At 43.0% G+C, this 21,540-nt stretch overlaps 1 protein-coding gene across 1 annotated transcript in view; it reads left to right on the top strand.

Annotated features, from left to right (window-relative positions):
* Positions 1 to 3,724: 3,724 nt before the first annotated feature.
* Fancc (FA complementation group C) overlaps positions 3,725 to 21,540 on the top strand; it is a 131,119-nt gene continuing 113,303 nt past the window's right edge. Inside the window, exon 1 of the mRNA XM_026402001.2 lies at positions 3,725 to 3,803. The gene's annotated coding sequence lies outside the window, so the exon portion shown is untranslated. The remainder of the gene's footprint in view (positions 3,804 to 21,540) is intronic.

Below are 21,540 nucleotides of genomic sequence, written 5' to 3'. Positions count from 1 at the left end.
CAGTTTTGTCTCTGCTAGTCCTAGGAGTGGCCATATGGCCACTCCTTCTTGGGTCAGTTTAGTCAACTTATCTTTCTAGACTGTGCCATTTCATCTAAGGTTTCTGCTTTACTAGTGTGTTCTTCACGGTCTTCCTTTTTGATCCCTTTTCCCTTTATTTCCATGACTACAGTCGTGAGGTTTCCTCTTTAATTCCTAAGTCCAGTCACCGGAGTTTTCTCTTTTTTCTCGGTCGGTCAGCACAACTAAAAGCTTGTTAATTTTGTTACAGTTTTCAAGGAACCAACTTATACATTTGTTGATTTTTCTCTTGGTTTTCTCATCTTTTGAGTTAATTTCCACTCTGATCTTATTTCTGCTTGTACAGATTCCAGTTGGTCTTTTTCCCTCTGTCGTGGTTTCCCAAGGTGGGAGATTAGGGTCCTGATTTGATGGCGTGCTTCTTTCTGATGTAAGCGGTTGTGACTGTATGTTTCCCTCTGAGCTCTGTCAGTCGCATCCCATAAGTTTGAGTGCATTGTGTCCTTGTTTTCATTGCCTCAAAGCATTTCTGATTCTTCTCTCTTTTTTTTTTTTAAGCCATGGGTTATTTAGCAGTGTGTTAATTTCTACATATTTGTGACTTTCCCCCAGTTTTTCTGCTGCTGATTTCTAATTTCATTCCTTTGTGATCAGAGCACAGGTCAGATGGATTTCTGTTCTTTTTTTTTTTTTTTTTTTTTTATTTTTTAGTTCTCAGCGGACACAACATCTTTGTTGGTATGTGGTGCTGAGGATCGAACCCGGGCCGCACGCATGCCAGGCGAGCGTGCTACCGCTTGAGCCACATCCCCAGCCCCGAATTTCTGTTCTTTTAAGTATATTAAGCCTTGTTTTAGGGCCTCACGCAGTCGATCCCAGCGAGGATGCCTGTAGACCTGAGGATGACGTCCGTTGTGTTGTTCTGGAGAGGCCTGCAGCTTCTGTTGGGTCCAGTCTGTATTCAGGCATACCATTCTACTGTGTGTCTTCTTTCTAGTTGTTCTCTCAACTTTTGAAAGTTTCAAAATCTCAGTAGTAATATTAAATTTTCTGTTTCTTCATTTGTGTCATTTTTTGCTTTATATAGTCTGTGCTCTGTTATTGGGCAGGGGTGTATTTAGAATTGTTATTTCTTCTTTGCACATTGACCCTTTTGTCATTAAAAACTGTCCTTTTTATCTCTGATAGCATCCTTTTGTCTTGAGGTCTACTTTGGCTATCAGTGTACCCACACAAGCTTTCTTATGTTCCTATGATGTATCTTTTTCATGCTTTTATTTGCAGTCTTTTTGTAGTTTTGAATCTAGAATGTATCCTCCACGGGCAGCCTGGGGTTGGAGCTGGTTTTGATCCAGTTCGACTGGATGTTTGTGCCTTCCCCTTCAGTGGTATTATATATATAGTTGGATCTGATTTGATGCTCTTCTCTCCATCTTTTTTTTTTATTGTATTCCTTTGTCTTAAGTGGATAATTCAAATGTAGCTTTTCACTTCTTGAATGTTTTCACTCTCCTTTTGAGTAGGTTTCCAGTGCTTGTTCGCCCTGTGCATCTTCACAGGCCAGCTCTGGCTCGGGTCTGAATGTCTGTGAAATGGGCTCCATGTTTCTCTGGGGTGCTCTTCATTTTTCTTTCTTCCTTTTTGACTCTGTTCTTTGGCTTGATCTGGCTTCGGTTTTGCTTATTTTTTCTTCTGCCACTTTTAAATCTATGCTTGAGCCACATAGTGAAGTTTTCTTCTTCTTCTTCCAATTGTTCTTTTCAACTCTGGAATCTTCATTCAGTCCTCTTGTACAATCTCTGGGTGTTTAGTGTCGTTATCTACTTGATGCAATGTTGTCATACCTTCCTTTACCCTTTAATCCTGGGTTTGGTTTTTTTTTTTTTTTTTTTTTTTTTAGCTCTGGTAACATGTTTGTGATGCCAATTCGAAAGATTTTTCTGATAAATCTAACATCTGTTGTTCTTGTAATGCACTTCTGCTGCCCTGGAGAGAGAGAGAGGGGTGGGGGGAGTGTGTGTGTGTGTGTGTGTGTGTGTGTGTGTGTGTGTGTGTGTCCCCTCCCTGGAGTTTATGTTGTTGTTTGCTTGCTTATTTCATCAGTATCTGGCTGGGCTCTTTCCCTTCCTGTGGTTTTATGCCTCTCATGGTGCTCCTTGGGGAGGTGCAGCTTGACCCCTGGCCCATGGTCACAGCCCTTGTTCATCCTGAATGACAGTGATACTCCTAAGGTTCCCTTCAACTCCTCTGCTGACATGACTGTGCCAGGTGTTGAGCTCATCTGTTTGCTGGCTAACTGTTCTGTTGTTCTTTTTGAGGGGAAGAGACTGGGGATTGAACTGGGGAGCACTTTACTGCTGAGCTCCACCCCTGGTCCTTTTAATTTATTTTGAGACAGGGTCTTGCAAATTGCCCAGGCTGGCCTCAAACTTGCAGTCCTTCTGCCTCAGCCTCCAGAGTTGCTGGGATTACAGGCATGCACCACCATGCCTGGCTGGTCTGTTGCTCTGCACAATGCCCTGGGACATAAATCATTGCACAAATTAATCAAATTGTGGCTTCTTTGAAGGAATAGTTTCTGAGGTCAGTGTTTGATAGTTGTTCCCAAGTCCAGAAAAAAGTCTCCTGACTTACTCCCAGTTCTTTCCTCCACTTAGCCTTCTCCTTGCAAGTGAGCTGACAGGTTTTGTTACACAGCTGGTGAGGTGAGGGCTGACTACAGCAGATGTGCTTGGGAAGCTTTCTTGCCTTCACCCTCTGTCTTGTTTCTGACCCTTGTCTCAGAGTGTCTAGGGTAGGTTTGACCGTTAATGGGTGACACTTGCACCTGCTCCTGTCACATAGCCTTTAGCTATTGTTTATAATAGACTTCCTCTCTCTCTCCCTCCATCCCTCCCTCTCTTCCTCCCTTCGTGTGGTGCTGGGAATGAAACCCAGGGTCTTGCACATGCTAGGCAGGCCCCTTGCCACTGAGCTGCGCCCCAGCCTGTGATTTGATTCTTAGAGCAGTTTTAGGGTCAGTTTTCTCTCCACCCACTGCCCTAGCTTTCACCCTCCATCAGCATGCCCCCCACCCCTGAGTGGTGCATTTGTTGCAGTCCATGAGTGTGCATTACACATCTTTGTCAGGTAAAGTCCCTAGTTCATGTCAGTGCCTTCTTTTGGTTTTGTACAGTCTGTGATTTTAGACAAATGCATGATGACATGTGTCTGCAATGTAGTGTTGTGCAGAATAGTTCCACTGCCCTGAAACTCCTCTGTTATCGTCTGATTTCCTTCCTCACCCCCGATTTCCTTCCTCACCCCATAATCCTGGCCTAATTTTTTTTCTTTTCTTATTCTGTTATGTTCCTCTCCTGTGCCGAACTTTTATCATAAGATAGTTCAGAGAATTCCTCCTTACCTAGGGACTGCTGGCACCTTCCCTCTATTTCTTTCCTCCTCCTCCTTCCCCAAATAATGGCCAGATAGTGACTATTCTGAGTATGAGAGACATTCTCGTTTCCAGAGCTTTCCTTCATAGCTGGAGATATTGCTGAACAAATGATAATATTTCACCAGAGGTAGCAGGTGAAACCCATCCACAGATGAAAGCTGCAGGGTGGAGCAGACGGGAGACCCAGGAGGCTCGGAGGCAGGAACTTGTAGCCCTTGATCTTGGCACTGTGTCTTACAGGGACTGAAATTTGGCTAAAGGGCTTGATTTACATCCATCCTTCCCAGACCTGTTAGAGTGACTACTGCTTCCGCCCTTGAAGTCTTCTCTACCCTGTGGAAAACAGGTAGGTGACGGGTCTAGAAATAGTAATCATGCAGCCAGCCACAGTTGGGCGAGGGATGGAGACTCGTTTTCCTGCAGTGACTGAAGGAAGTGGAGGAGGGAGAAGGACACTGCTTATTTTGGTTTCAGGAGTTCTTGGCAAGCACTCCCTCTAATTTTAAATGAAAAAGACGCCTCCAGCTGGTGGAAATGCTGGGAGCCCACCTTCCACAGTCATGTTTTTTGAGCCATTTTTCAATACATGGACCAAATTGTCCCTTGGAACTGTTTCAGTAGGTGGTGCTCTTGTGCCACAGCATAGCATCGCCTGCAGAAAGGTTCTGTGAGCTGAGTGGCCAGTCCCAGGCCTTGTCTTGTGTGTTTCCTGGGTGCCTGTCAGACACGCTGCCTAGACAGCGTCACGTGGTTGGTTTTGGTGAGAAGGTTTTCTGTTTGGAAATGAGCTGGTGAGGTCAGGGCTCTGCCTTCTCTGGCATGTCTGAGCTCTACCTTCCAGGGGAACATAAATGAGAGGTTTGGTGACCTTTTAAAGAAAAATGTGTGACTCTAGTCTTTTTTAAAATATCGTGTATATTGTGTGTTTCCAGTTTTCCAAGATTGTGTTTAAAATTGCAATTCACCTGTGGTCTCCATGCCAAGTCCTCTCCCACTTGCTCAGGCTGTCGCCCGTCTCCCTGCGTTTCTCTTCCCTTTGGCTTCAGAGAAGATGCAGGAGAACTGATGTAGCCATGGAGAAGTGGGAAGCCCCGAAGGAACCTGCGTGAAAAACGTTGAGTTCCAGTAGTAGCTCCTGATGGCAGCAGTCACCAAAGCCCATCTCCGTTGGCCTGGTGCCCTAGTCCTTGTTGTGTGATGAGTTCCCTGGCCCAAGGCTGGTTGTGACACCATGGTGGGGAACCAGGAATCTGGTGAGGTCCATACTGGGTGGTGCTGGCAGAGCAGGGTGGGCAGGGATAACATGCTGATGTCTAGAGTGAGTCTCTGTTCTAAAAAGGACCGGTCCCCTGTTGTTAGAGGTCGCCAGAGCAGTTAGGGATCTACTTTTTCTTTTTTTCGTGTGTGTGTGGTATGGGGATTGAAGCCAGTGCCTTGCCCAGGCTGGACAGGCACTCTCCTACTGAGCTACATCCCCAACCCTTTAAAAAATGATTTTGAGACTGAGTCTCAAAATTTTGTTGCCCAGGCTGATCCTGAACTCCTGGACATCTGCCTCAGACTCCAGAGTAGCTGGGACTACAGACCCTTGCCAGTGTACCCCTGGCTTCACACCTTTGTTTATTTGTTGATTAATTAATTAATTCATTCACTCATTCCTGGGGATTCAATCCAGCGGCACTCTACCTCTGAGCTACATTTCCAGCCCTTTTATATTTCTTTTGATACAGGGTCTCACTAGGTTGCCTAGGTTGACCTTGAATTTGTAATCCTCCTGCCTCAGCCTCCTGAGTAGGTAGAATTACAGGCGTGCAGCATGGCGCCCACTGGGGGTCTGCTTTTTAAAGAGGTTTCTGTGGGTGTCTAGAGTGAAGGGTGGTTTTGTCACCTGGCACCCACCAGCTGTTCACGGAGAGGCATGGTGCTTGCTGCAGGGACTCTGGATCACAGGGCATGCTCTTCCTATCTGTTGGGTCACTTGTTGTTTCCAGAGGCCTCCAGCCAGGTCCAAGTCACCTTGGCTGTTCTGGGTGCTGGTCTGTGACCCAGCAGGTCAATGGAGGGACAGTGTGTTCGGCATGCCAGGGTGCTTCCTGGGAGCTTTGAAGATTTTCTTTTTATAATTAATGTTATAGTTGTGTGCATTTGTTTATTGGTTCCACTGCCTTCGTGTTCATTTAAATGATCCTTCTTGGTGTTTAGAATATGCTTTTAGTCTGAGGACTCCTTCTTGAGCATTCTTAGCTTTCATCTCCTTCCATGTTCTCCTCTATTGTCTTCACTTTCCTGTGCTGTGGTTCCATTAGATGTCTGTGGCTCTGTCCTTCCTGTTTCTTACCTGCTCTTTTGGGTTTTTCTTCTTTTCTTCCTGGGCTGAACTCTGGTTGAATTCCTTAGAATTATCTTCAGATTTACTAGTTCTCTTTTCAGTTTTGTTCTGTCTAAAGTATCTTGTATACTTTAATGTACTCAGGAATATATTTTAGTTTAATAACTGTTCCTTAGTTACATAGTCCCTCATTGATTCTTTTTTTTTTTTAGCTCTCGTTTTAACTGTGTCTTTTTGTTTTATAGTTTCTTTTTCTTTTTTAATTACCTTCTAGCACTTTAAATACACCCATTTTGTTGGAATGACTAATTTCATCTGATGTGAATTTTTGTCGTAGTGAATGTGTAAGTTTTTATTGCCATTAGATTTCTTCCTGAACTTTGACTTTCGTTGAATGGCATGCTTTGAATGAGATTTTTTTTTAATTGTGTTCATTCACTTAGTCATTTGGTATTTATCTTCCTCACTGTCTGCCTTCCCTGATGCAAAGTCTTAACTGCCTGGCTGGATCCCAGGGAACCCGGGTCCAGGACGAGGCTTGGCAGGGGTGGCTCACTTACCTGGCAGCTGTGGGCTGCCTCCCGAGTTCCTGGTCCTGGCTGGGCCGTACCCTCCCCAGAGCAGGTTCTATAAGAGGCAAGGAGGAGAAATGGACAGGACTCGGTTACCACCTGCCACCCTTCCTTTGAGCAGTGGTGCTGGTCTGACTCTACCTTGTGGCCCTGTTAAGACCCCACATCTCGTAGAGCTCAGACCTCCGGTTTGGGAGCCTGTTTTTGGTTCCTGAGCACAGGCAGCAGAAGCGTTTGCCTTTGGGGGTTGGCCTTTCTGTGTTTCTGTCCCACACCTACTTCGCAGACACGTTTATGTATGTTTTCGAGCTGGCTTGCATTTTTTTATAGAGCAGCCCTCTGGTTGCTGTGTATCTGGAGCAGAGAGAATCCATCAAAGAGGGAATTTATTGTGCCATCTTAACTGGAAATCATGTGGCCTGAGATTTTATAGGAAATAAAGTTAGACATTTGGTTTTACATAGTACTAAAAGTGAACCACAAGAATGCTTTTCTGTTTGAGTTCAGTGGCCCACAACATACAGTTATTTAAACTCCTTTAGAGGCTTGCAGGCCCCAAAAGATGAGAGGGATTAAGCAGGTGGGATTTATTACAATGCTGTGGTTCTCTACAAGGATTTCACCTTCTATTTTTCCTTTTAAAGGTAATTTTTGTTTTAAAAAATTATATTTCAAAATACCGAATTGCCTGCAATTCTAGCCCAATAGTGTCTGAAGATTTCACTGCCTGCAGTTGTGTTTGTGTGGTGCCAAGAAGCACTATCTTAGATATAGGGGGTCTTAGGAAAGAGCAGGGCTGAAAATGCACAGAATATGTCTGCGCTCAGTGGAGACTCCTGGTTCACAGCCGCTCAAGAGGGAGGAGAGCAATGTCTGCGGTAGCCACACACAGCGTGCCTGCCCTGCAGAGTGAGTTTCGGTGCATCATTGGTCACATTGACTCGATTTTGTCAATTTCAATTTTTTATTTTATTTTGTAGATTTGCTGTTAGGTTTTGTTAATTTGATACATTGCTACCAGTTTGCAGTCTCTAAAATTTGTACGGTTTTTATTTTGTAATTGTATAATGGTTATGAGCATAGAGCTTTACTGTTTTATATTTGTTAATTTTTAACTTATAGAGGGGTTGGGATTGTGGCTCAGCGGTAGAGCACTCGCCTAGCACAGGCTGGACCCGGGTTCGATTCTTAGCACCACATAAAAAAAATAAAGGCATTATGTTGTGTCCATCTACACCTAAAAAATACATATTAAAAATATATATTTAACTTATAGAATAAAAGTGGCTGAAGTTGGGCTGGGGATGTGGCTCAAGCGGTAGCGCGCTCACCTGGCATGCATGCAGCCCGGGTTCAATCCTCAGCACCACATACAAACAAAGATGTTGTGTCCGCCGAAAACTAAAAAATAAATATTAAAATTCTCTCTCTCTCTCTCTCTTTTAAAAAAATAAAGTGGCTGAAGTGGTGTTAAACTATGCTGGGAGTGTGTGAGGCTTTTATTTCAGCGTTGGGAAGCACATATCAGATGGTCTGGTGCAGTGCAGGGAGCGTCCTGTTTGATGGGGGTGTTTCTGCCTGGCTCTCCCTGCTCATGTACTGTGCCCCTGCTGAGGTCAGCACCTAGACTTCTGTCTGTGCATCTGGCACTTCCAGGCTGCGCTGGTGTCCCTTCTCCAGGCTCTCTGCAGCACCTGGTGTTTCTTTCCTCCAGTGCTTCTGCTCATCTAATCCCAGCGTCTTGGGAAGTTGAGGCAGGAAGATCACCAGAAGCTTGAGACTAACCTGAGCAATTTAACAAGACCTTATCTCAAAATAAGAACAAAGATAGAACAAATCCACCAGCACTCCTCGCACATGGGTGTGGCTCTGGGCTCCATCCTGTTCCCAGGGGTGGGGCCACAAACCCAGGGTGCCTTGACAGATTTTCTTTACAATAATGAAGCAAAGTGACACCCCCTTCAGTGAGTCAGACACCCTGCTGTCAGCTCCCTGCACAGGAGGGAGGACTATCCTGGAGGCTGTGTAGTTGAACATAATGTCTTCACTTTACATTCGATCAGGTTTTAGGGTGTCAGTGTTTTCTTACAAGGCTGTTGTGGCCCCAGTTGATGGTATTGATGGGGAGGTAGGCATTTGATTTGTCCCCTTTTCTTCTTCCTTGAACATGTTTTTAGCATTTTGGCCACAGATCTCTTGTTTCGTGCTTATTTCATGAGAGAAAGGTCTTTAGTTGTGCCTAAGAAAAATGGGAAAAAAAATAGTGCTCTTTGTGAGGAAGTTCCTTGGAGAAGGTGGTGTCCTTCTGTGGCCTATGTAGGCCTGCTGCACAGACTTCTGGCATAGAGGTCTCAGAGCACAAGGAACTCACTGGAGCTCTATTGGTCCCCTGGACCAACGCCATATGCAGCCATTTTCAATGAGCTTTGTTTTAAATATTGACAGTCTGCGGCGAGCTGCACGGGCTTCTGTCAGCAGGAAGTCAGCCTGAGTCTTGTCCATCTGTGTCTGTCCTCCACAACAGCCTTGGTGGATTTGTTTAATTATTATTTTTTTCACATTTTTGTTCAGTGCACATTTAACAAGCTCCTACAATGTGCCAGGTACTGTGTGTGTGTGTGTGTGTGTGTGTGTGTGTGTGCATGGTTTTAAAAATGTGCTCAGAGAACTAAGTTCCAGGGAGACATGTCAGGTAGCATTTGTGTGACTACAAGTAGCAGGAAGCTGATGACAGGTGGCTGCCCAGGAGGGACCCACAGCTGGAGTCATCTCCTAAACTGCCTCATGAGGACACAGGGCCATCTCCCTGTGTGCCATTCACAGGACGCTGGCCAGTCCTCTCAGGCCTCCTTACTCCTGGGTCTTGAGGCGATGTCCTCCTCTCTTGGTGTCCCACAAAGACTACCATATACAAAATGGGGAAAAATGAGCTTTTTAAGCTGAGGGTAATTCTCTCAGAAACCCCGTAGCTGAAGTTCATTTTGGTGGTCTTGAGCTGCGTGACCCCCCGATCCCTGCAGGCCATGGGAGGGCAGATGGGAGCTCCTTGACCTGTCTGCACCAAATCTTTCCAAATGGAGGCTGGGGACCTGGTGTCCTGAGACCCTGGCAGTAGGCTTGCTGGGACAGGTGGTTTTCGCACAGCGCTGAGTGAGGACAGTTTCCCTCTTCCACTCTTGCCCTCACTGCTGTGCCCAGAGCTGCTGGGGGTTGTGTGATACACGTGCCATCACTCTGCCAGCTAATGGGCATGTCCTTGGGAATTCTTAGGCTCTAAAATTTTCTTGGTTTTAATTTCTGTTGTGATGAATCTCAATAAGTATAACCCGTATAAACAAAAGCTCTTGAGTCCTCAATAAAGTATAAAAGAACCTGAGAACAACATTTAAAATCTGCATGAACCAAGAGTCACCACTGGCATTGGGAGAGGTTCTAGCTTCCCCTAATACCTGTGGCAAAGAGATTCTGGAACCGAATGGATTCTCTTGTCAGAGAGCAGCATGGGGCTTCAGCTGCTGTTCCAGCATCTGGTAATGTGTGCAGCACTGTTCTGAGGGACCCGAGAGGTGAGCATGGCCAGAGGGAGGGCAGCCCAGACCCTGCGGAGGCAGGGCCATGACCAGAGCCACTCCTCTGTGTGTCTGGTCAAATACAAATGACGCGCAGTTGAGCCATTTTAACCTCTTTAAGGTGAACTCAGAGACATTCATTACGTTCACCTTGTGCCCTGTCACCACCACCCAGATGTAGAACTTTTCTATCAACACGGACTGACTCTCCAAGCCCCGTGGGCACTGGATCTCCGTCACTCCCTCCCCACGTCTCCTGCCTCACCTGGCCTGTGGCTAGTCCAGGTTCCTCATCTCAGTGGACTCACGCAGTTCCGCCCTCAGTGCCCAGCGAGTTCCCCTGGCCCGATGCTCTCAGGGTTTATTTGTGTGTGTCAGGACGGCGTTCCTTTAGAAGACTGGATGGCATTGCATCGGAGGCAGCATTGGCTTATCCTCTGACCACTGATGGACGCTTGAGTCGCTCCCCCTTTCGGCTCTCGTGAGCAGTGCTGCTGTGAGCGCTGGCGTTCAGATCTCTCCTCAGGCTCTTGCTTTCAGTTCTGCTGTGTACACCCGGGACTGGCACAGCCGGATTCTGGGTGATTCTGTGAGTTCTTTGAGGAGTCTTACGTTTTCCACGGTGGCCGCGCTGATCTGCATTCCCACCAGCAGTGGGTGAGGGACCTGGTTTCCGCCAGCCTCGCCAACACTGTTTTTGATAATAGCCATCCCTGGGTGTGCAGTAATATGCCATCAAGGTTTCTGGTTGCATCCCTAGTGATTGCTGGGTTTTTTCATGTGAGGAGCATCTATTCAAATCCTTTGTCCACTTTTGAAAATATGTTTTGTTTTTGTGGAATTATAGGAGTTCTTTATACTTCTGGATACTAATCATATATATGGTTTGTTTTAAACAAAAAAGCTTAAATGCCTGCTCTTCCTTGTTGCCGTTCCAGTCGCAGTTGCCATCCTAGATATTTACCACTGCAGTGGTCTAGAAGGTGTGGTCATGACGTTGGCCCTCAGGATTAGCCTCCGGTAGCTGGGTTAGAAATTCTCCCCCTGATCAGGGTGTTGCCCTGGCCACTCCTCCCTTCATTCCTGTTTGCCATGGAAGAAAACAGTAGTGATCAAGACTAAACAACTTTTAAAAGTACCTTTCTTTAGCATCTCTGTATAGTAGTGATCTTTGACAGGACTTTTAAAGTACTAGGTTTCTCATTTCATCAGTTGAGTAAGGACCATTGGTCGACTTTTCAGAAAGCCTTGAGTTCTAAGAAGTCTCTAGATAGCACAGCTATTGGAGATATGGAAGAGTGTTTCCACAGAGATTCGAGTGGCAGACCTGAAAATTAAATTATAGAACACATTTTTCAGGTTAAACTATAGAATGGATTTTTCCATGATGAAAAAAAAATCCTTAATTAAGAGAGGGCAATAATTAATATCCTGTGTGTTAAACGAGGGGTGGGGTGCTGTCTCCCACCATTCCCCAGCCGTGTGGCAGGGCTGCCCCCTGGGCCTGGGGGTCCCCCCTGAAGTCTGGCAGCTGCAGGTTCAGGTGGTCATTCAGACCCTGGCTCCTAGCAAGCCACCTGGCTTTCTGAGGGTAACAGGGCTGTCCTCTTCCAGCCACTGACACTTCTTGAGTTCTAGGTGTAGGGAAATGGTTTGTTTGCTTTAATTTAAATCCATTTTTAAACAGAGACACTACAATTGCAAGCTGCTGGTTGTTTGGTGACTGGGTGCCCTGCCCAGCCTCCCGCCCGGCTGTCTTGCTGGCTGGCGGCCTTCTCATACTGCTCTAGTGTCCCCACACTCGATTGCCTCCTCTCCCCAGTGCCCGTCTTTGCCGAAGCCCACACTCCTGTGCCGCTTATCCCGCGTGGCCTGTCGCAATACATCCTCCTGAAGGCCAGAAATCCCCACAATCAGGAAGCTTTTTGCCCTGAGAACCTTTGCTGTACTGGAACCATGCTTGGCCACCATGTTATCTTGGTGGCCCTGTGGATAATGGTGTATCTTTGCACCATGGGATCCCTGTTTAGAAGATACTACTAACCAGCAGCTGATTCACGTGTGAGGCATTATAAGTGAGCGGAGGAGGGTGAACGGTGATCCTCAGTGGGAGCCTCAGGGAACGAGGCCTCCGCGGGTTCCCGCCACTGTGTCTCCCCCTTGCACCCCCTGCTCCTGCAGGACCCCTCTGACCCTGCAGGAAATAGGAACATGAACAAGCACATGGGGACCCTTCCCTGTCCCCTGTTTCCACTCTGGCATCTGCATCTCTCTACTCACAGGACTTTGCTTTCTGCATAGAAACTTCTGAAGGCCAGAAATACATCCTAGGGACCAAGGACTTCTGTTGTTTTTAGTCTGCATGTGTGGAGAAGGTGAAATCATGGTCTGTTTTGATTCCTTAGGGACTGGCTAAATTGCTAAGAAAGAAACTACTCAAGCAATGGAAAATGTGGATTTCCTCCTGACTTTCCATGCGCTTGCTTTCCCGACAGGAGCATACAGAGTGTGTGTGCAGAAACACGTGTTAAAACCCTAAGTTTTAAGGGAATGTTATTGAACTTCCACCTTTCTTTTATTTCTTAAATGAAATATACTAAATAATATTTCTCTAGGCGCTCATAATGAAGTTAATTTGGGCATAAACACTAGACAGAATCCTATGAAAGTCAAGGATTTATGTTTGGGGTGCTATAAAAGGATTTTGGTATTGACCAAAAAATGCATGGTTAGCTCTCAATTGTATCATAGACTAGCAGGTTAATTAGGATAAAAATATTGATGCTTTCATGAAAAAGTTGAAATTACTGGAACCCTGAAGACTCAGTCACTTCATTTTACAACGAGGAGCTGCCCGGAAACTGCCTCGCTGTTTGTGCTTGAGCAGGGAACTGCCTTATTCCTTCCTGCCTCATGAATTCTTGTGGATTTAATATTTTTCAAACAACTCAGGCAAAAAGTAGAATATATGTACTGTTTCAGCAGTTTAAAACTGCCTGTTATATCCGTCAAGTGCTTTTTCTCTTGATTAGCACTGATAACCTGTAATATTTGTTTCTTTTTTTCCTTCCCTGGAGATGATGTCACTGGGGTAAATATGCATCTAGGAGTGTTTAAAAATATTTTTCAGCTGTGGAAAGTAACACATCTTGAAAAGCACACAACCCAGTGAGCTTGCCAATGCCCCAGCGCCGCTCCTCCGTCCCCCAAAGGCTCGTTGGTCTTTGCAGGGTAATCACTAGTCCACTGTGCCTGTTTGGGGCTCGTGTCCATGCCTTAGGGTCTCCAGTGCTTAGGTTGGCACGTCGTGTCTCCTGGTGAACTGGACCCATCATGTGAAATGATCCCTTTTTGCCTCTCACGGTTGTTGCTTCAAAGTCTGTTCAGGGCTGTTTATTTATTTAATTCCCTTGGTGTGTGTAAGGGCATTTCTTCTGTCCTTCTTTTAGCCTCTCTGTGTTCCCACACCTGTATGGTTGAGATGTATCTTTTTTATCAGTATATAGTGTTTTTTTTAAAAAACATAAAAACCGGTAACATTGGGTTTTGATTTGGAGATTTGGTCTGTTGGTTTAATCCACTGGCATATAGGATAATTACTAATATATTTGAGTTTAAACCCACCGTCTGACCATGTGCTTGTTTATTATTTATCTTCTTGGTGTTGGCACTGAAGCCAGGGCTAGCACATGCTGAGTCTTCCCTCTGCCGCTGAGCTGGCCCGCACCTGACCACATGCTGTTCATTGTCTTATCTGTTCTACACTTCTTCTTTTCTACTGTCTTGCCCTTTGGGGAGGGAGTTAGTGGTTTTTTTTATTTACAGTTTTTTTTTTTTTTTTACTTTGAAGATTTGGATATAATAGGCGGTCTTATGATTCTGTTAATAGATGCCCTAAAAATTACAATAGCATTCTGGAATTATTAAAGCCCAATGTTAACACAATGCAGGGACCTTAGAATTCTTCACTCTACCATTCTGACATATTGTGTTTATATATTTTAATTTCTGCATTTACTTAAAACCCCAAAGTGCCATTATTATTTTTTGTACGTCTTGAGCATTAGTTGGTTTTCCACACTTTACCTACCATCTTTGCTGGTTTGACCTCCTTTTCCTAGCTCCGGCCTTGCACCTGGATCATTTCCCATCTGCCTGAAGAGCATCCTTTGTGGCAGGTGCACTGATGGAAAATTCTTTCTGTTTCAGCGTGTCAAGAAGGCTGTATTTCACTTTTGTTCTTGAAGAGTGTGGCAACTGGGTGTAGAGTTTTAGGCTGACCCTTTTTCCTTTTATTGCTTTGAGGGTAAGTTTTTTGGTCTCAATGTATTTCTTTTTTTAAAAAAATTGATTTTTTATTCTAATTTGTTATGTATGACAGCAGAATGCATTATAATTCATATTACACATATAGAGCACAATTTTTAATATCTCTGGTTGTATACAAAGTATATTCACACCATTCATATCTTCATACAAATACTTAGGGTAATGATATCCATCTCATTCCACCATATTTTTTACCCCCATGCCCTCTCCTTTCCCCTCCCACCCCTTTCTCCTATTTAGAGTTAATCTAATTCTCCCATGCTCCCCCTCCTAACATGAATTTCTCCTCATTTCCACTATGAATCAGCCTCCTTTTATCAGAGAAAACATTTGGCATTTGGTTTTTTGGGATTGGCTAACTTCACTTAGCATCATATTCTCCAACTCCATCCATTTACCTGCAAATGCCATGATTTTATTCTCTTTTATTGCTGAGTAATATTCCACTGTGTATATATGCCACATTTTTTAATCCATTCATCTATTAAGGGGCACCTAGGTTGGTTCCACAGTTTAGTGATTGTGAATTGTGCTGCTATAAACATTTATGTGACTGTATCCCTGTAGTATGCTGTTTTTAAGTCCTTTGGATATATACAGACAGAGGAGTGCAGTAGCTGGGTCAAATGGTGGTTCCATTCCAAGTTTTCCAAGGAATCTCCATACTACTTTCCAGATTGGCTGCACCATTTTACAGTCCCACGAGCAATGTATGAGTGTACCCTTTTCCCCCACATCCTCGCCAACACTTATTGTTGTTTGTATTCTTAATAGCTTCCATTCTGACTAGAGTGAGATAAAATCTTAGAGTAGTTTTGATTTGCATTTCTCTAATTACTAGAGATGTTGAACATTTATATATATATATATATATATATATATATATATATATATATATATATATATTTGTTGATTGAAGAAGTATCTGTTCTGGTCCTTGGCCCATTTATTAATTGGGACTTTTTTTTTTTTTTTTTTTTTTGTGTGTGTGTGTGTTCTTTATATGCCCTAGAGATTAGTGCTCTATTTGATGTGCGAGTGGTAAAAATTTGCTCCCAAGATATAGGCTCTCTCTTTGCCTCATTGATTGTTTCTTTTGCCAAAAGAAGTTCTTTTGTCTGAATACATCCCTTTTATTGATTCTTGATTTTATTTCTTGTGCTTTAGGAGTCTTGTTAAGGAAGTCAGGGCCTAATCCCACATGATGAAGATTTGGGCCTACTTTTTTCCTCTGTAAACCACAGGGTCTCTGGTCTAATTCCTAGGTCCTTGATCCACTTTAGGTTGAGTTTTTATGCATGGTGAGAGATAGAGGTTTGATTTCATTTTGCTGCATATGGATTTCCAGTTTTCTTAGCACCATTTGTTGAAGAGGCTATCTTTTTTCCAATGTATGTTTTTTGGCACCTGTGTTTATTTACATAACTGTATTTATGTGGGTTTGTCTCTGTGTCATCTATTCTGTACCATGGGTCTACATGTCTACTCTGGTGCCGATACCATGCTGTTTTTGTTACTCTAGCTTTGTAGTATAGTTTTAAGATCTGGTATTGTGAGGCCTCCTGTTTCACTCTTCTTACTAAGTATTGCTTTGGCTATTCTAGGTCTCTTATTTTTCCAAATGAATTTCATAATTGCTTTGTCTATTTCTATAAGGAATGATGATGGGATTTTAACTGGAATCTCATTGAATCTGTATAGCACTTTAGGCAGTATGGCTATTTTGATAGTATTCATTCTGCCTATCCAAGAGCATGGGAGATTTTACCACCTTCTAAGGTCTTCTTCAATCCTTTCTTTAGTGCTCTGTAGTTTTCATTGCATAAGTCTTTCATCTCTCTTGTTAGATTGATTCCCAAGTATTTTATTTATTTTTTTTTTGAGGCTATTGTGAATGGAATAGTTTTTCTAATTTCTCTTTCAGAGGATTCATTACTGATGTATAGAAATGCATTTGATTTATGTGTATTGATTTTATATCCTGCTACTTTGCTGAATTCATTTATTAATTCTAGAAGTTTTCTGGTGGAATTTTTTGGATCCTCCAAGTATAGAATCATGTAGTCAGCAAATAATGATGGTTTGAGTTCTTCTTTTCCGATTCGTATCCCTTTAATTTCTTTCATCTGTCTAATTGCTCTGGCTAGAGTTTCAAGGACCGTGTTGAATAGAAGTGGTGAAAGAGGGCATCCCTGTCTTGTTCCAGTTTTTAGAGGGAATGCTTCCAGTTTTTCTCCGTTTAGGATGATGTTGGCCTTGAGTTTAGCATAGATAGCTTTTATAATGTTGAGGTATGTTCCTACTCTCCCTAGTTTTTCGAGTGTTTTGAACATGAAAGGTGTGTTGTATTTTGTCAAAGGCTTTCTCTGCATCAATTGATATAATCATATGATTCTTTTTTAACAATAAAAAGAGAGAGAGAGATGAGATGAGAGAGAGAGAATTTTTTAATATTTATTTTTTAGTTTTCGGCGGACACAATATCTTTGTTTGTATGTGGTGCTGAGGATCGAACCGGGCCGCACGCATGCCAGGCGAGCGCGCTACCACTTGAGCCACATCCCCAGCCCAACCATATGATTCTTATCTTTAAGTCTATTGATGTGATGGATTATGCTTATTGATTTCTGTATGTTGAACCAAACTTGCATCCTTGGAATGAACCCCACTTGATCATGGTGCACTATCTTTTTAATATGTCTTTGTATGTGATTTGTCAGGATTTTATTGAGAATTTTTGTGTCTATATTCATCGGGGATAATGGTCTAATGTTTTTTTTCCCTTGATGTGTCTTTGTCTGATTTTGGTGTCAGGATGATACTAGCCTCACAGAATGAGTTTGGAAAGGTTCTCTCCTTTTCTGTTTCATGAAATAATTTGAGGAGTATTAGTATTAATTCTTCTTTGTAGGTCTTGTAGAACTCTGCTGAGAAACCGTCTGGTTCTGGGCTTTTCTTGGATGGTAGGCTTTTGATGGTCTTCTATTTCCTTGCTTGAAATTGATCTATTTAAATTGTGTATGTCCTCCTTCAGTTTGGGTAAGATCATAATGTTTCTAGAAATTTATTGAGGTCATCGAGATTTTCTGTTTTATTGGAGTATAAATTTTCAAAATAATTTTTAATTATCTTCTATATCAGTAGTGTCTGCCATGATATTTCCTTTTTTATCACAAATTTTAATAATTTGAATTTTCTGTCTTCTCTTCCTTAGTGTGGCTAAGGGTGTATCAATTTTATATATTTTTTCAAAGAACCAACTTTTTGTTTAGTCAATTGTTTGAATTGTTTCCTTTTGTTTCAGTTTCATTGATTTCAGCTCTGACTTTAATTATTTCCTGTCTTGTACTACTTTTGATGTTGATTTGCTCTCTTTCAAGGGCCTTGAGATGAAATGTTAGGTCATTTATTTCTTGACTTTTTATTCTTTTAATGAATGAGCTCAAAGCAAGGAACATTTCTCTTAGTACTGCTTTCATAGTGTCCCAGAGATTTTGATATATTGTATCAGTGTTCTCATTTACCTCTAAGAATATTTTTATCTTCTCCTTGAGGTCTTCTGCTACCCATTGCTCATTCAACAGAGTGTTGTTTAGTCTCCAGGTGTTGGGGTAGCATCTATTTTTTATTTTATCATTGATTTCTAATTTCATTCCATTATGATCTGATAAAATACAGGGTAGTATCTCTATGTTTTTGTATTTGCTGAAGTTGCTTTGTGGCATAATATACGGTCTATTTTAGAGAAGGATCCCTGTGCTGCTGAGAAGAAAGTGTATTCGCTTGTTGATGGATAATATACTCAATACACATCTGTTAAGTCTAACTTATTGATTGTTCTGTAGTTTTTATAAAGTTTTTCTTTATATAATGTATCCAGTGGTGAGAGAAGTGTATTAAAGTCACCCAGTGTTATTGTGTTATGGTCTATTTAATTCTTGAAGTTGATACACATAGATGCCCCATTGTTTGGGGAATAGATATTTATGATTGTTATGGCTTGTCGATGTGTGATTCCCTTAAGCAGTATGAAATGACCTTCTTTATCCCTTTTCACTAACTTTGGTTTCATGTCCACTTTATCTGATATGAGGATGGAAACCCCTGCTGTTTACATGGTCCATGTGAGTGAAAAAAAATTATTTTTCCCCGTCCTTTCACCTTCAGTCTGTGGATGTCTTTTCCTGTGAGATGAGTCTCTTGAAGGCAGCATATTGTTAGGTCTTTTTAAAAAATCTAATCTGTCAGTCTGTGTCTTTTAATTGGAGAGTTTAGGCCATTTATCTTCTTGGTTATTATTGAGACATGGTTTGTATTCCTGGTCATTTGGTTTATTTTTTGTTTTTTAAATATTGTTTTACTTGTAGATGGACACAATACCTTTATTTATTTATTTTATGTGGTGCTGAGGATCGAACCCAGTGCTTTAAAAGTGCTAGGCAGCTGCTCTACCACTGAGCCCCAGCTCCAGCCCTATTTTTGGTTTTTAACTTGACTTGGTTTCTCCTTTTATTAGCCTTTCCTTTAGTGTAGTTCCTCCTTTCGTAGATTTTCGTTGTTGTTTTTCATTTCCTCCTCATGGAATATTTTGCCAAGAATGTTCTGTAGTGCAGGCTTTCTTGCTGTAAATCCTTTTGACTTTTGTTTATCATGGAAGGTTTTTATATCTCAAGCTTAATTTTGCTGGATATAAGATTCTTGGTTGGCATCCATTTTCTTTCAGAGCTTGGTGAATGTTTTTCTAGGATCTCCTGCTACTTTGAGGTTCTGGGCTGAAACTGCTGAGATCTGAATTGGTCTCCCCCTATATGTGATCTGGTTCCTCTCTCCTGCAGCTTTTAAGATTCTATCCTTATTCTGTGTGCTAGGCATTTTCATTATAATGTGTCTGGGTGTGGATCTGTTGTAATTTTGTACATTTGGTGTCCTGTAAGTCTCTTGTACTTGATTTTCCAATTCCTTCTTTATGTTTAGGAAATTTCCTGATATTATTTCATTGAAGAGATTGTGCATTCCTATGGTTTGAATCTCTGTGCCTTCTTCTATCCCCATAAATCTTAGATCTGGTCTTTTGATGTTATCCCATAATTCTTGGATGTTCTGTTTATGGTTTCTCACCATCTTCACTGTATGGTCAACTTTATTTTCAAGATTGTATATTTTGTCTTCATTGCCTGGGGTTCTGTCTTCCAAGTGATCTAATCTGTTGGTGATGCTTCCTATTGAGTTTTTTATTTGGTTTATTGTTTTCTTCATTTCAAGGATTTCTGGTTTTTTTTTTCTAGAATCTCTTTCTTGAGGTTATCTTTTGCTACCTGTATTTAGTCTCATATCTCTTTGATGGTGTTATCAATGGTTGCCTGTATTTTGCTCTCTTATCTCTTTTTTAGAGTAATCAGTTTTTGCCTATATTTGCTCACTTAGGTCATTCTTTAATTTGCAGATCATTTTAATTATGAACCTTCTGAACTCCTTCTCTGAGATTTCATCTACTGCACTTTCAATGGATTCTATTGTTGTAGTATCTTGATTTGTTGGGGCACTTTCCTCCCTTGTTTTTTCATGTTGTCTATGTGTCTTCCTTTTTTGCAGTGCAGATCTGAGGTATCGAAGCTTCTACCCCATAATCTTATAGTGTCCCTGCAGGTTACCAATATCTCACCATTAAGAGGGATATCAATGTTTATAGCATCCAGTGCAATCAATATGCAGCCATAAGTCAATTAGCTTCTATTTTGACATTTACAGTTTTGTCATTATAAATAGAAATGATCAGTTGTGTAATCTTCTACCATATAGCCAGTAGGTTTGCGTAAGGATTTACAGTTTCTACTGGTGACAGAGTGGCAGGGGGTAGAATGTGATGTTTATGAGATAGGATGTGAGAATACAGAGGTGTTAGAATATAGGACTAGTGAAAGGGTAATCAAAAGAATTTGTCTGTTAGCAGGAGAAAAAAGAAAGAGGCAACTCCATGCAAGGCTCCCTGTTGCCTCTACAATAGGATGGTGACTGTGAGCTCACCTAGAGGAGGTACCTCTGGTGCAACCAGGCCCACCGGGACCTTGGTGATGGTTTTCCAGGTCCTGGCTGTTGTCCCTAGATGGAAGTGGCCGTGTCCTTTGTTAGTGGTGGCAGTAGTGTCAAGCCTTTTTGGGGGCTTGATTTTGGGCTTCCAGGCCCCAGTCCGTGTCCCAAAGTGGAAGCTGCCTCAGATGTAGATGGCAGAGGCAGTAGCAGAGGTAACTCAAGATGGCGGTGGAGGCCACAGTTTGCAGAGATGAGGCTGGAAGGATGGATCGTAGGGTGGTATTGGGTGGTCTGTTTGGTGATGTAGCAGTGTGGTGTGCAGTGCTGCAACAAGCAGCTGCCTCCTGGCACTGTCAGATGTCCCACTGTGGAGATTACCATGTGGGGAGGGCTGTGGCGGTGGCCGCAGTATCCCAAGATGGAGGTGGTTTGGGTGGAGCCACACGTTGGTGAATAGGGAACTGCAGTGTAGCTGGATGTTCCTCTCCTCATTTTTGTTTGTCGAACACATCTCCTGTTGATTCGACCTCTGTTGGGCCTCTGTGACACCCCGCCTTCCAAGGACACAGCCTGAGACACAGTCCCACACGGCCACAAAGCAAGGAGGTGAGGCAGTTCTCAGAACAGATGTGGGAGCATATGAACCAATCCGCTCTAGCCTTCTGTGCACTCAGCCTCCACCCACTATTGTCATCCTGCAGCCACACTGTGTGCGGCCAGCTGGTTCTGTGAGTCTTGCCACCTGGAAGACGAGGCCACACCTCCCTGCATGCCTCATGGCCACTTCAAGAAAAGGCCTTTGGAGCCGCTCCTCTTATCCTGTCTGTCATGTCCAGCTCCCAAGGAAAAAGTGACAAAGCACACAGTTTAGAGAGTCACTGGACATAGGAACCAGAGAGGGTGGGGAGGCCGGATTTGTCAGAGAGGGAAGCGGAAATAGCTGTGATCTCTGTGCAAGGGCTCTGAGAGGTGAAGTGGACAGCGTGTAAGAACAGATGGTCAGGTGGCCACAGAAATGGTGCTCGAAGAAAGAACCAAACGGAAACGCTGAGGGTCAAGATGAAGAAGTCTTCAGTGGGCTCATTAGTGGATGGGACATGAGTGAGGACAGAGTCTGTGAGCTGGGTGATATCTCAACAGAAACCGAACTGAAAAGTAAAAAGAACGAAGATAGGTGAAACGAAACCAGAACCACCCACAGCACATCCAAGAACGAGGGACAGCAGCAAAAGACGTGGCGCGCGTGTGATGGGA

This window comes from Urocitellus parryii, chromosome 13 (genome assembly GCF_045843805.1).
Source record: "Urocitellus parryii isolate mUroPar1 chromosome 13, mUroPar1.hap1, whole genome shotgun sequence".
Taxonomy (NCBI): Eukaryota; Metazoa; Chordata; class Mammalia; order Rodentia; family Sciuridae; genus Urocitellus; species Urocitellus parryii.
Note: the sequence above shows the minus strand (reverse complement) of the source record. Positions and strands in the feature narration are given on the sequence as shown.